This window comes from Pyrus communis, chromosome 15, assembly GCF_041283825.1.
Source record: "Pyrus communis isolate YQ-2024b chromosome 15, ASM4128382v1, whole genome shotgun sequence".
Taxonomy (NCBI): domain Eukaryota; kingdom Viridiplantae; phylum Streptophyta; class Magnoliopsida; order Rosales; family Rosaceae; genus Pyrus; species Pyrus communis.
Window position 1 is genome coordinate 18,808,282 of NC_142579.1, and position 13,479 is coordinate 18,821,760.

Genomic DNA, 13,479 nt, shown 5'->3' on the forward strand with positions numbered 1-13,479 from the left:
TATTGATGTTGTTACTTATTATTATGATCTAGTAATATGCTTCTCTATTTGTATGTCTTAGGTCATAACTTCGATTCTCATTGATGGCAAGTTGACCATCACATTATTATAGTTGACACACTTTGAGGCCAAATCCAAATTCCACACCTTTAGTGTAAATATTATTTGTATTAATAAAAAAAGTTTCAATTGACGTTTTTGCAAAACTAATTACATCATTGTTAAATTAATGACGAAACAAATGTGTGATCTAGTTCTAGGCTTCATGTAAGCCACACTTCCAGTTGTGCGACCAAAATGTATGATTGGACATCGTTTTGGGAGCAGGATAGGTCACATGATTGTTGGCTCATCAATTTAATGAAGATCAAATTATCGGGAATTTTTTTTTTTTTTTTTTTTTTTTTTTTTTTGCCAAAAGTTGGAGTTATATTAAATACGAATCGCAATGTTTACATCAGATGCCAAAGTGTTAAACAACCACTCTGGTTCAAAACCATCCCAAGAATGACTACCCCCCCTACGCACGACATAAGATGCCACCATATGTGCAGCCTCATTACAAGCACGAGGAGCATATAAAAACTCAATAACTTCAAATTGTTGCTTTAAAATACTTATATCCCACAAGATACCATCCAAAATTGCCTCCGGTTGTATATGGCCATGAATCATATCAACAAGAACCTGGGAGTCAGTCTCCAATTGTATAGATGTATAGAGGTAAAGTCTCTCTCCACACAAGCCACCTAAGCCACCCTCATTGCTTCCGCTTCTGCCATAAAACTTGAGACACAAGGAATTTTTCCAATACCACCAACACCATTGAAAATGCCCACAAAATCCCTAGCCACCCACCCAACACCACCTATACCCGTCTGACTACACCAAGCACCATCACAATTAATTTTAAGAGTTCCAAAACGTGGCTTGATCCACCCGTGAAAGCCCTATCTTCTCACTTACTGCCCACGTGGAGATTGCTGCACCTATGCTTCGTCACATATCACCAACTCCTCCTATTGTTGTTTAAGTAATTGTATGGCGAGAAGGGGTTCTACTGCAACCTTCTCAAACACCAAGCTGTTACGACATTTCCATATCCTCCATAGACTAACAACGACCCATCGCATTAGGTCACAAGCCTCCCCCTCCTTACCATATTTGCACATAACCACTTCCAACATTCCAAAAAATACCCCCTGCCACCATAGCTACATCTAATTAAAGCGGGGAACCAAACCAAAAAGCACGGGCAAATGGGCATCGAAAGAAAATATGTACTTGTGTTTCCACCTCATCTTCATAAAAAGGACAAGTATTCTCCAAACGAATCCCCCGCCGCTGTAAATTTATACGCACTGTCAAAATGTTCCTACACCCCTTCCAAATAAAATGACATAATTTGGGTGGAACCTTCAATCTCCAAATGTCCCTTCAAACCACATCCTTATTATCAGCCATACTAAACTGACCCATACCTTTCCGTCTGAGCTCACTATTCCTATTCATTTCTTGCGCCACCATATACCCAGACTTCACCGAATATACTCCATTTCTTGTATAAGCCACACCAATTGATTCGGACATCCAAACCGACTAAGTGGCATACTTAAAATTGTCCGAGCTTCGTCTTCACTGAAACATAACTTAATCACCTCCCGCTTCCATTTACCCCCCATATCCACCAAATCGGCAACAAGAGTAGGCATCTCCTCATGACGTGAGTTGGATAAAAAAGTCCTTGGTATAGGTAACCACGGGTCCCGTACAATTTAAATACACCTTCCATCCCTCATCCGCCATCGTACACCCGCCTTCAAATTTTCCTTCCCTGTAAAATCTCTTTCCAACCCCAAGATGTACCTCTCCCCACTGGTGCATCCATAAATGATGAAGAAGGATAGTATTTAGCTTGAAGTACTCTAGCCAAAATTGAATCTGGATTGCAGATGAGCCGCCACCCTACCTTAGCTAGCATAGCTAAATTAAAATCAATAATCTCCTTAAACCCAAGACCACCAAACACCTTTTTTGTGACTTTGTTCCAAGTCATCCAATGAATACCCTTTTTTGTCCTCTGATCCCTCCACCAAAATCTTGCAATAACTTGTTCAATTTCCTTTGCCAATTGGATAGGCAATTGAAAACATGACATGGTATATATAGGTAGAGCAACCGCAACACTTTTAATCAAAACCTATTTCCCAACCACCGACAAAAATTGTTCTGCCCACCCATTAATTGTCTCATCCAATCTATTCCGTACTTCTTTGAACACTTTCTTCTTCGATGCTCCAAAATCTGCTTGAATCCCCAAATACTTCCCAAAACCTTCCCGGTGTTTAATCCCCAAAATCTGTGATAATTGGTCTTTCAATCTCTTAAAACATCCCATGCTAAAATGTACTGAGCTTTTATCCAAATTAATGAATTGTCCTAACCCCACCACATTCTGTTGGAGTAAACTCTTGACCGTATAAGCCTCACACTCCATAGCTCAACAAAAAAGTAATGAGTCATCCGCAAAAAAAAACATGTGATAGAGGATCAACTCCCACACTTACCGACATACCACGTAGGCGTCCCATCCTCTCTTCATCATGGAGTAAGGAAGAGAACCCTTCTGCACAAATAAGGAAGAGAAAAGTTGATAGCGGATCTCCTTGTCTAATTCCCCTTCGAGGCTTAATATAACCCATGGTCTCACCATTGACAACCACACTATAAGAGACCGTTTTCACACATGCCATCACCTAGTGGCAAAAAATATCATCAAAATAATCAATACTCTCCTCATATGTTGCGTAGAATGGAGAAGTTCCTGCACCACTAGAAGATTATTAGAAATTTGTCTACCCGTCACAAACGTTAATTGATTATGACTAATCACGATCAAATTATTGGGATTGACTACAATACTTACATGAATTTAATACAATAACTATCGGATTGTCGAGATGTTGATTGCATTAAATACATGTAAGTATTGTAGACAAATCCTAAACTTTCTTTAAAAAAAAAAAAAAAAAAAAGATCAAACAGCCATACAGACAATAAGCATAAACTGATATATAAAAATAAATAAATAAATAAAAACTCAAGAGACAATGAGAGAAAATTAAAATCTCATGGTCTATTTTAAAAATAACTTAAATGTAAAATGTGTTAAATATAGTTGATCATTTGTTGTTGGGTAAATAACTTTTATGAGAGGCTGATGAAGGATATTAGGTTTGTGATAATGCATATAATTGTAAAATGGGACTTTGTACCCTTTTAATGTCATACGAAAAGAAATTGGAGGCTTATAAGAGAGTGAACAACTGATGAGGACTTCTTAAAAATTGCAAGATCTAGAGGATGATATATATCCAAATCCACATTCAGATCATTTGGAGGGAGGAGAAAATAAAGACTATACATTTAGTATATCCAACATTCAAGTCTCAACCCAAATTTTAGTAAAAATTAGTGGCGACTTAGGATTCAAAATTTAATTGGATTAAATTTACATTACCAAATTAAGGAGCATATAAAAAATCTTGGTAGAATTTAACCAAATAAAACAAAAGGAGAACGTTCTCATCTTTCCAAAACAGCTCGGAAATTTAATTTAAAAAAAAAACAAAAAAAAAAAAAAAAGAGATGAACAAACACATAGAGGCCCAAACCTCCTCCTTTCCAAATTACCAACACAGGATCATCTCCAAACCCTTTTTGTAAGGATCATGGGAATCCATGAATTGTATATTGTACGGTCAATTTTCGATAAGTATTGTTTATGTTCAATTTTAAATAAAAAAATTCAAAATTATTTCTCCGCACAATGTACAATAAACGGACATGATTCACGAATCCTTACAAAGAGAATCTGGATTCTTCCAAATCACATAGGCGAGAAGGAATGACCTATTCTGGACAACAATTTTTTTTCGTCAAAGGTAGACATTAATAAAATAAAGTTCAAACAGAAAGATTACAGCGTATGTAGCTCTAGAAATGATCGATATACGAAAAGAAGGTACCACTTATGCAAACAAACAATGAGTACAGGTTCTTCCCATAGCAATTACAAATAGTACATAAAGAAAAAAAAAACATAAAAAGAGTTTCAACCCAAAAACAGATCCTCCATTGGGGCTTAGACAGTAGAGACCCAAAGGTTGCTACTAAAGAAAATCCTAGAAGCCTAGGTGAGCCGCAGCTGGCCTGAAACTAGAAGCGTCTAACAACCCACACTCCAATTCTGTACCACAAAACAACAATTATTTCACCCTTACATCGACAAACCTTTAAAAGTCCAAATAAAAAGCAATACTAAACTACATGCTAACAGCATCAAAAAATCCAAAACTAAACTAAAAACTATCTCCAATAAACCTGCAAACCGAAAGGAGCAGCTAAACCTCATAGCTATAACCACCGCCCGGGGACGCCAGGGAAGTAGAACATGAATTCAGAACCAAAGAAGGAGCGACGTAAATCGTCACGCTAAACCCAAGTGCTTGGTTTCGGACACCTTCAACTGGATAAGCGACGATTCACTCAGGGGGAGCGCAGCAGACACAAGAGCTTGGTCGGAATTCTTAATCGAAAACAGGCAAATTGACCATAAAGGAGAGTCTTGAGGGCTGGATTTGTAGTATGGGTTAGGGAATTGAGATTCATTTGGGGCTAATGGAAATCTGGTACACAATAGCAAGAAAAAAGGGAGAATTTAGAGGAATCTAAAAATGGGAAACACGAGTTCCCGAACCACCATTGGATGAGAGGTGGGGCAAACACCACCACCTTAGGAAAGATGGGGCACGCTACCATCGTCTGAGAGATGGAGCAACAAAAAGCCAATGGAGGAGAAATACAAGAAAAGGAAATGTGGGAAAAGAGGTAGAGAAATGAGAAAGGGGAGACGCCAGGTAAGGGAAAGGGACTGGAGGAAAACGAGGCACGAGGGGGGACTGAGGAAGGAAGCGGGGGTTGGGGGAGGTAAAAGGGAGGGGTGACACGGTCTTTGGGAGGAAGAAGGGAAGACGGGAGGGGGAGGAGGACAAGATGGAATGGGTATTCTGGTTGCCGTCGACGGGGGTACTGAGTATGGGAGCGGGGGTAGGGGAGGTAAAGGGAAGGGTGGCGCAGTTTTTGTGAATGAGAGGAGAAGGCGGGAAGGGGTGGATGAGACACAGTGGGCAATCAGGTTGTCGTCGATCCCAAGACAAAGCAAGGGGCAGCGGTTGTGATGTTAAAGGAGATTTAAGGTTTTTGATGGAAGGAGAGAGCTCACGAGTTTCTAGCTGTACTTTTGAGCACAATTATATGTAATTGGATAAGTTTGTGTCCTCCGTAGGCGAACTAACTTGTCTTTTCACTTACGGTTAACAAACTTTTACTGTCTGAACATCCTAATCGAAACTATTCATTCTCTTTATTATCATCTAAATATTATATCTGTAAAAAAAAAATCATTCAATTTGGAGATCGTTTAGGTATTCACATCTGTTAAACCAATTAACAATTTTGGTAACTAGTATCATCCTCATCCATTTTTATTCAAATGCTAGCATTTATATTCAATGTCATTTTTATTTAGATCTTGTACAAGATTCAAAATAGAGTTTAGTCCATTGGCTGTATTTAAATGCCAGCGTCATTTTTATTTTATTTTTTTTGGTAATTTCATTATTTTTCTTTTACTAAGTTTACACTAGTTCATTATAATATATTTTGGTACACTAACTCCTTATGAATATATTTCAGTACAAACAATTAGGTATACAAATTCATTATAATATAGTTTGGTACAAACATTTAGGTACACTAATTTACAAACATTTAGATTTTCAGCACAATTCTCTTTAAAAAGAGGACTAGCTGGTAGCTTCGTCATGGCAATCCATGCAAGTCAATTTAATATATTGATACAATCATTTCTACTCACTTATATATTTACATATTTTTCTTATGTGTCACTAATTTCTTTTAATGTTTTCATTTAGGTTAATTAAAATGTGAATATTAGTAAAATCACAGTGGTGGAAAGATTTTGAGCCCTTACATGATGGTGTGGGTTTGAACCCTGTCGGTGACTAATCTAAAATCTAATCTCACAAAATCTATTGTTTGACAAAAATCAAATCAAAAGTTTAATGTGGAGACACTAATAAAATTACACATTAAATAGCAAAAATAGATTATGAATTTTGATAAAAGTACACTTCAAATGATTAAAAATCAATATGCAATATAACACTGGACTTTTTTTTGTTAAATTTCAATCTTTTTTAAGGACTAATGTTCAAAGACCCCATTAAAATCAATATGTAATCTAACACTTATTGTAACATCCCGTCCCGAAACTAACGAGACGTACATTTAAAATGACAATTTTACCCTAATTTGTTTGTGTACGTTAAGTGTTGTGTAGTGTGGTGTTGTAGGACCACACACACACTCACACCTCACCCTCACTTTTCCCGGGATTCCCTCCCTCATTCCCTCACTCTTTGTCTCTCTGTCTCTGTCTCAGTCTCTCTCTCTCTCTCTCTCCCCCGAGCCCATTTCTTCTTCTTCTACACACAGACAACACACACATATACTCAAACCTTCACCAATCCAGGAACCAATTACACCATTGAACTCGTGAGGTTGTGAGGAGCACAACCATACCAATTCCAGGTAAGAATTCGAACGTTTTCACGTCGTTTCAACAATGGCCGAATTATTGCACTGTTCATGCAAACCTAAACTAGTGTGTTTTTGGAATTTCTAAGCTTGTAGATGTGTTTGTGAGGTCCCAAGGAGCTTGGGAGTGGTTCGTTGGGTGAATTTGGACGTTGGGAAGGCTAGGTTCAAAGTTGGCCGAACTTTGATCGTTGTTGCAGGTATGATCGTGTGGTTTTTAGGCCTTAAAACTAGTCTAACGTTGTTCTACTAGTCCTAGGCTTCATTTTGGTATAAAGAACGTGAAAAATGGTTGAAAAACGAAGGAGAAAACAAGGTTTGAAAAATTCCCAGTTTTCCGGCGACGGCGCCGGCGACGGCGGCGGCGCCGGCGACGGCGGCGGCGCCGGCGACGGGGACTGGCCGGAGAAGAAAGGGGAATATTCCGTTAAGTTTAACGGAATATTCCTAACGGCAGTGACGGCGTCAGTTAGGGAATATTCCGTCAGGATAACGGAATATTCCTGACGGCGTCAGTTGACGCCGTCAGTGTGCAGTGCACGTGACTGCGCGTGGGGGGCGCGTAGGTCCGTGCGTGGTCAGGCGCGTGGGGGCGCGTGCGTGGTCCAAAAATTATTTTAAAAATATGGGTGTGATCCTGAGGTTGTGTAGATCACATTGGTATATTCAATTGTCCAATTTGAGCAATGTATGAGAAGTTATTACGAGAAGTTGCTTAGGTGCTTTTAAATTAATGTTTTCGTAACTTTGTTGCGTATAGGTGATTCGTTTCCCGAGGACGAACGTTCACATTCGAGGCAGGGGGGCTACGACCCTTCTAATTATCAGTGAGTGGGCTTTTGTTTTCCGTATATACCTATATACAGTTATATTCCCAGAAATTAAATAGAAAATGTTATTTGTTTTATGCCATGCATTATATGAATGTTGTTTACGCATCATTGCATGTATTATTGGTGATATACATACATATATACATGTGCATTTGGTGCGGTGGATGCACAGGTAAGTGCTAGGTAAGCGGTATTCAGGTGGTTATGCATTCCTGTTTATTATGCAATAGTAGTTTGAGATGCTTAGAGAGTTCATAATCTGCACCCCCGGTGTTAGTGCTCCCGCCCGAGGCCAGGGCCCAGCCTTCACGTGTATGTTCACCAGCACCGCATGCTCGCCTTGGATCCAAGATAGGTGCAAGCCTGTCGTACAGACCACATTAGGTGGTTCCGACTTGTAGGTGACCCGCGATTTATCGCCCAGCTTCACGTGATCGTAGCACTAGAGCATACATATATATTACACCCAGCTTGTCGTACAGACCACAATAGGTGGTTCCGACTCGTGTGCAGATTCAGTGATTGAGTTGAGCGTGGAGCTCTATCTACAGCCGTACAGGTCACGTTAGGTGACTCCCGGCTGCTAGATTATATGATATTGATGTGATTTACGTTTGAGCATTTATATTTGATTATGAGTTTCAGAATGGCATAGTATGGAGCATGAATGGCATATCATGGAGCATGATTGACATATCTATACATACGTATATATGTTCATTTTCTGGGAAGTATACAGGTTTTACGGCGAGGGGTTAGAATGTATTTTGCTGAAGAGTTTTCAAAGAACTTTGTTTTTGCCCACTCACGCTTTTGTTTTTGCGCCCCTCCAGGTTCTAGTGGTCTAGCAAGTTCAGTGGTCTATCCCAGAGGGCGTCCCGGCATTTCTGACAGACACTCACCATTGTAGGGTCACCTTCGGGTGTAAATATGTCGTACCTTTTCCTTTTGGACTGTTGTAGACTTGCTCTGAACTGTGTCTCACATACACTAGTACTTTGTATGCTTTTAGGTTTTTAATTATTCGTACTTTTATATTACTATCTTAATAGCTTCCGCACGCGCACATGGTTACGTCACCTTCGTGTGACGGCCAGCATGCCCTGATCTCGGTTGGGGTGTGTCAGCTTGGTATCAGAGCCTAGGTTTGGCAGTCCTGTGTCTTTGTGAGTATTCTAATAGTTGGTGTCTTCTGTCAGAATCATGCCGCCTCGTCGGGAACCACGTCGCTCAGACGAGCCTAATTTCCCTGATCTTACTCAGTTGGGGGAAGTGATTGCTACAGCCCTTCAAACAGTGATGCGCCCTCCCCAGAGGACTCCTCTGGAGACTATGTATAACTTGAAGTTGGATAAGTTTAAAGGTAACGAGGGTCATGAAGGCGCAGAACGTTGGTTGGAACACATAGAGAAGACTTTTCGTGTGTTACATAACCAGGGGAACCTTCCTATGGAAAGGTGGGTTGAGACAACCTCTTGGTTTCTGGAGATGGAGTCTGCAGCTTGGTGGGAGCAAGAACTTCGTATGTTGACTCCAGCTCAGAGAACCGATTGGAATGTTTTCAAGGATGTGTTTCAAAGGAGATTTGTACCCCCTGAGTATATCGACCGTAAGAAACAGGAATTCACTGAGTTGAAACAACGAAAGATGACGGCTAACGAGTATTATCGTAAGTTCACTGATTTGTCTCGTTACTATCCTGATGTCGCTGGTAATCCGGCGGAAATGCTTCGTCGTTTTCGCTTGGGCACAAAGAAGAAATGGCGTTCCATGGTAACGACTACTCACTGTGAGTCCTACCAGGAGTTCTATGAGATATTGTTGAGGGTAGAGGACTCAGAGAATATGTCAAGTGATAGTGACGAAGAGAAAAACAGCAATCAGAAGAAAGACGACAAAGGAAAAGGTCAAACATCGCTTGGGCCTCGTCAAACTCAGAACTTTAAAAGGGGTGGTGCGAGTTCAAGTTCGTCTAGTGGTGGTTTCAGTGCCTCTGGACAAGGACGCGGAGGTAGGTTTTATGGAAGTGCTCGAGGCCAGAGACAAGGTGATGGTGGCCGAAACCGAATTCCATTTTGCCGTAGGTGTAATAACCGACACTTCGGCGAGTGCAGGCAGATTAGCGGTAATTGTTTCACTTGTGGACAGGTGGGACATAGAGCGGTGAATTGTCCCCAGGGTCAGCAGCAGAAGCCGCAGCAGACCTTTATGCCGCCACCTGCACCGATTCGGCAAATCCAGGGTCCGAGTAATTATGGTCAAGCAGGTAGAGGTGGTGCCTATCATTATCAGGGTGATGCTGTTCCCTATGCCCCGGGACCGTATCAGTACCCCCAGGACCCGTATTCACAAGGTGGTTATCCCTTGTATCCCAGCAACTACATGCCGCATCCTCCAGCTCCTACAGGTGGTTCTCAGTGGTACCAAGGAGGACAATATCAGCAGAGTGAGAATGCCACTAGTAGTGCAGGATCTTCGAGACAGATGGGTCAGCCCAGTCAGGGGCGTGGAGCTCAAGGTCGCGGTGTTCATGCGAGCAGAGGTCGTGGAGGACGACAGCAGGGCCAGGGGCGTATTCACAATATTTCCCTGCAGGATGCTCAGAACAACCCGGACTTGATAATGGGTACGTTAAACATTCTTGGTTATTTTGCTAGAGTCTTAATTGATTGTGGAGCTACACATTCCGTTATTTCTCATACATTTGCTCAAGTAACGCAACCTCGCCCCACACCTCTAGGGTACGATTTAGAATTCGCAATGCCTAGAGGAGAGAGATGTGTTGTAGATTGTATGTACCCAGGATGTCCAGTGATAGTAGAAGGTGTTGTTATGCCCGCGGATCTTATCCCGTTAGATATTGTCGATTTTGATGTGATTTTGGGCACAGATTGGTTGCACTTCTATCGTGCCAACATTGATTGTTACGGGAAAGTAGTTACTTTTCACCATCCTGGATTACCTGAGGTTACTTTTGTGGGTGAGCAGAGTGGAGTAAGACATGGTGTTATTTCGGCTTTGCGAGCGAAGAAGTTGTTGTCTAAAGGTTGTCAGGGGTATCTAGCTCATGTGGTGCTGGAAGAGACCGTTCCTAGCAGAATTGAGGATGTGAGAGTGGTTAGACACTTCCCTGATGTTTTTCCTGAGGATTTACCTGGTTTACCCCCAGATCGAGATGTGGAGTTCAATGTTGAGTTGCTTCCAGGTACCAATCCTATTTCTTTAACTCCTTATCGTATGGCTCCTGCTGAGTTAAGGGAATTAAAAGTGCAATTACAGGAACTAGTGGATAAGGGATTTATTCAGCCTAGTACTTCACCTTGGGGCGCTCCAGTGTTGTTTGTGAGGAAGAAAGATGGAACTTTGAGGCTGTGTATCGACTACAGACAATTGAATCGGGTGACGATTAAAAACCGTTATCCATTGCCTCGTATCGATGATTTGTTTGATCAGCTGAGAGGTGCTTGTGTATTTTCTAAGATAGACTTGAGGTCTGGGTACTATCAGCTGAAGATTAGTAGGGATGATGTTCCTAAGACGGCGTTCAGGACTCGTTACGGTCATTACGAGTTTTTGGTTATGCCATTTGGGTTGACGAATGCACCAGCAGCTTTTATGGATTTAATGAACCGGGTATTTCAGCCTTACCTGGATAGATTTGTTATTGTCTTCATTGATGATATTCTGGTGTATTCTAAGTCCAAAGCAGAGCATGTCCGACATCTTACTTTGGTGTTGAAGAGGTTGAGGGAACACCAATTGTATGCTAAGTTTAGCAAGTGCCAGTTCTGGTTAGATCAAGTTGCGTTTTTGGGGCACATCATTTCTGCTCAAGGTATTCTGGTTGATCCTCAAAAGGTTGCAGCTGTGGAGAATTGGGAGCAACCACGAACCGTCACTGAGGTGAGAAGTTTCATCGGTTTGGCGGGATACTATCGGAGATTCGTTAAGGATTTTTCGGTAATTGCCTTGCCACTGACGAGGTTAACAAGGAAAGATGTTAAGTTTGAATGGAATGATAAGTGTGAGCAAAGTTTCCAGCAGTTGAAGCATTGTCTTACCAATGCACCTGTTTTGGCACTCCCGGACGATAGTGGTGATTTCGAGGTTTATAGCGATGCTTCCTTGAATGGTCTGGGATGTGTATTGATGCAGCATGGTAGGGTGATTGCTTATGCTTCGCGGCAGTTGAAACCCCATGAGATGAATTACCCTACACATGATTTGGAATTGGCTGCTATCATCTTTGCGTTGAAGTTGTGGAGACATTATCTTTACGGAGAGAAGTGTAGGATCTTCACAGATCACAAGAGTCTTCAGTATCTCTTCACCCAGAAGGAACTAAATCTTCGTCAACGGAGGTGGTTGGAGTTGCTCAGCGATTACGATTGCACGATTGACTATCACCCAGGTCGTGCGAACGTAGTGGCCGATGCACTTAGCAGAAAGTCACATGGTCGTATCAATGCGCTGTACGCTAGTCGTATTCCTCTTTTGGTGGACTTGCGTGCTACAGGAGTAAGGTTAGAAGCAGAAGATCGAGATGTGGCATTACTTGCTAATTTTCAAGTTAGACCAATCTTGGTTGATCGGGTGCTTGAAGCTCAAGTAGCTGATGAACAGACTCAAGAACTAATTCGAGCTCGAGATCAAGGAAGGAGGCGAGATCTCAGAGTTCGTGATTCTGATGGCATGTTGATGTTAGAGGGTAGAATGTTCGTGCCTAGTAATGTGGATTTGAAGAAAGAAATTCTCGATGAAGCACATATCTCGGCTTATGCCATGCACCCAGGGGCAACTAAAATGTATCATACCATTCGACCATTTTACTATTGGCCGGGTATAAAAAGGGAGATAGCTGAGTATGTGAGCAGTTGTGCTGTTTGTCAGCAGGTTAAAGCAGAAAGAAAGAAGCCGTTTGGATTGTTGCAGCCGCTTCCCGTTCCAGAGTGGAAGTGGGAAAATATCACTATGGATTTTGTGTACAAGTTGCCGCGTACACATAATGGCTTTGATGGCATTTGGGTGATCGTTGATCGGCTCACTAAGTCGGCACATTTCATTCCAGTGAGAGAGAAGTATTCTTTGAACCGGTTAGCGGAATTGTTTATCTCGAAGGTTGTAAAGTACCATGGTGTCCCTGTAAGTATTGTCTCGGATCGTGATCCACGATTCACATCGAAGTTTTGGGTAGCTTTTCAGGAAGCTTTGAGTACGAGACTACTTTACAGTACGGCGTATCATCCACAGACGGATGGACAGTCCGAGAGAACTATTCAGACCTTGGAAGATATGCTGCGAGCATCAGTGTTACAGTTCAGTGATGCTTGGCACCAGCGATTGGATTTGATGGAATTTGCTTACAACAACAGTTTCCATTCGAGCATTGGCATGGCGCCATTTGAAGCCTTGTATGGTAGATCTTGTCGCACTCCGTTGTGTTGGTCAGAGGTTGGCGAAAGAGTTTTAGTAGGTCCGGAGATTGTTGAGGAGACTACTCAAAATATTCAGGTAATTAGATCTAACCTGAAAGCAGCTCAGGACAGGCAGAAAAGTTTAGCAGATAGACATGCTACGGACAGAGTGTATAAGGTCGGAGATTGGGTATTTTTGAAGCTTTCACCGTGGAGAGGTGTTGTGCGGTTTGGAAAGAAAGGGAAGTTGAGTCCCAGGTACATTGGACCGTACACGGTCACAGAACGAGTTGGTGAGGTAGCTTACAGGTTGGAGTTGCCTCCGGAGTTGGCTAAAGTGCATAACGTTTTTCACGTGTCTATGCTCCGACACTATGTTGCCGATCCGTTACATGTGATACCTCCTCAACCGTTAGAGATAAATCTAGATTTGACGTACGACGAGGAACCGTTAACGATCTTGGATTGGAAAGAGAAGGTTCTGAGGAACAAAACGGTGAATTTGGTGAAAGTCTTGTGGAGGAATCACTCGGTTGAAGAAGCGACATGGG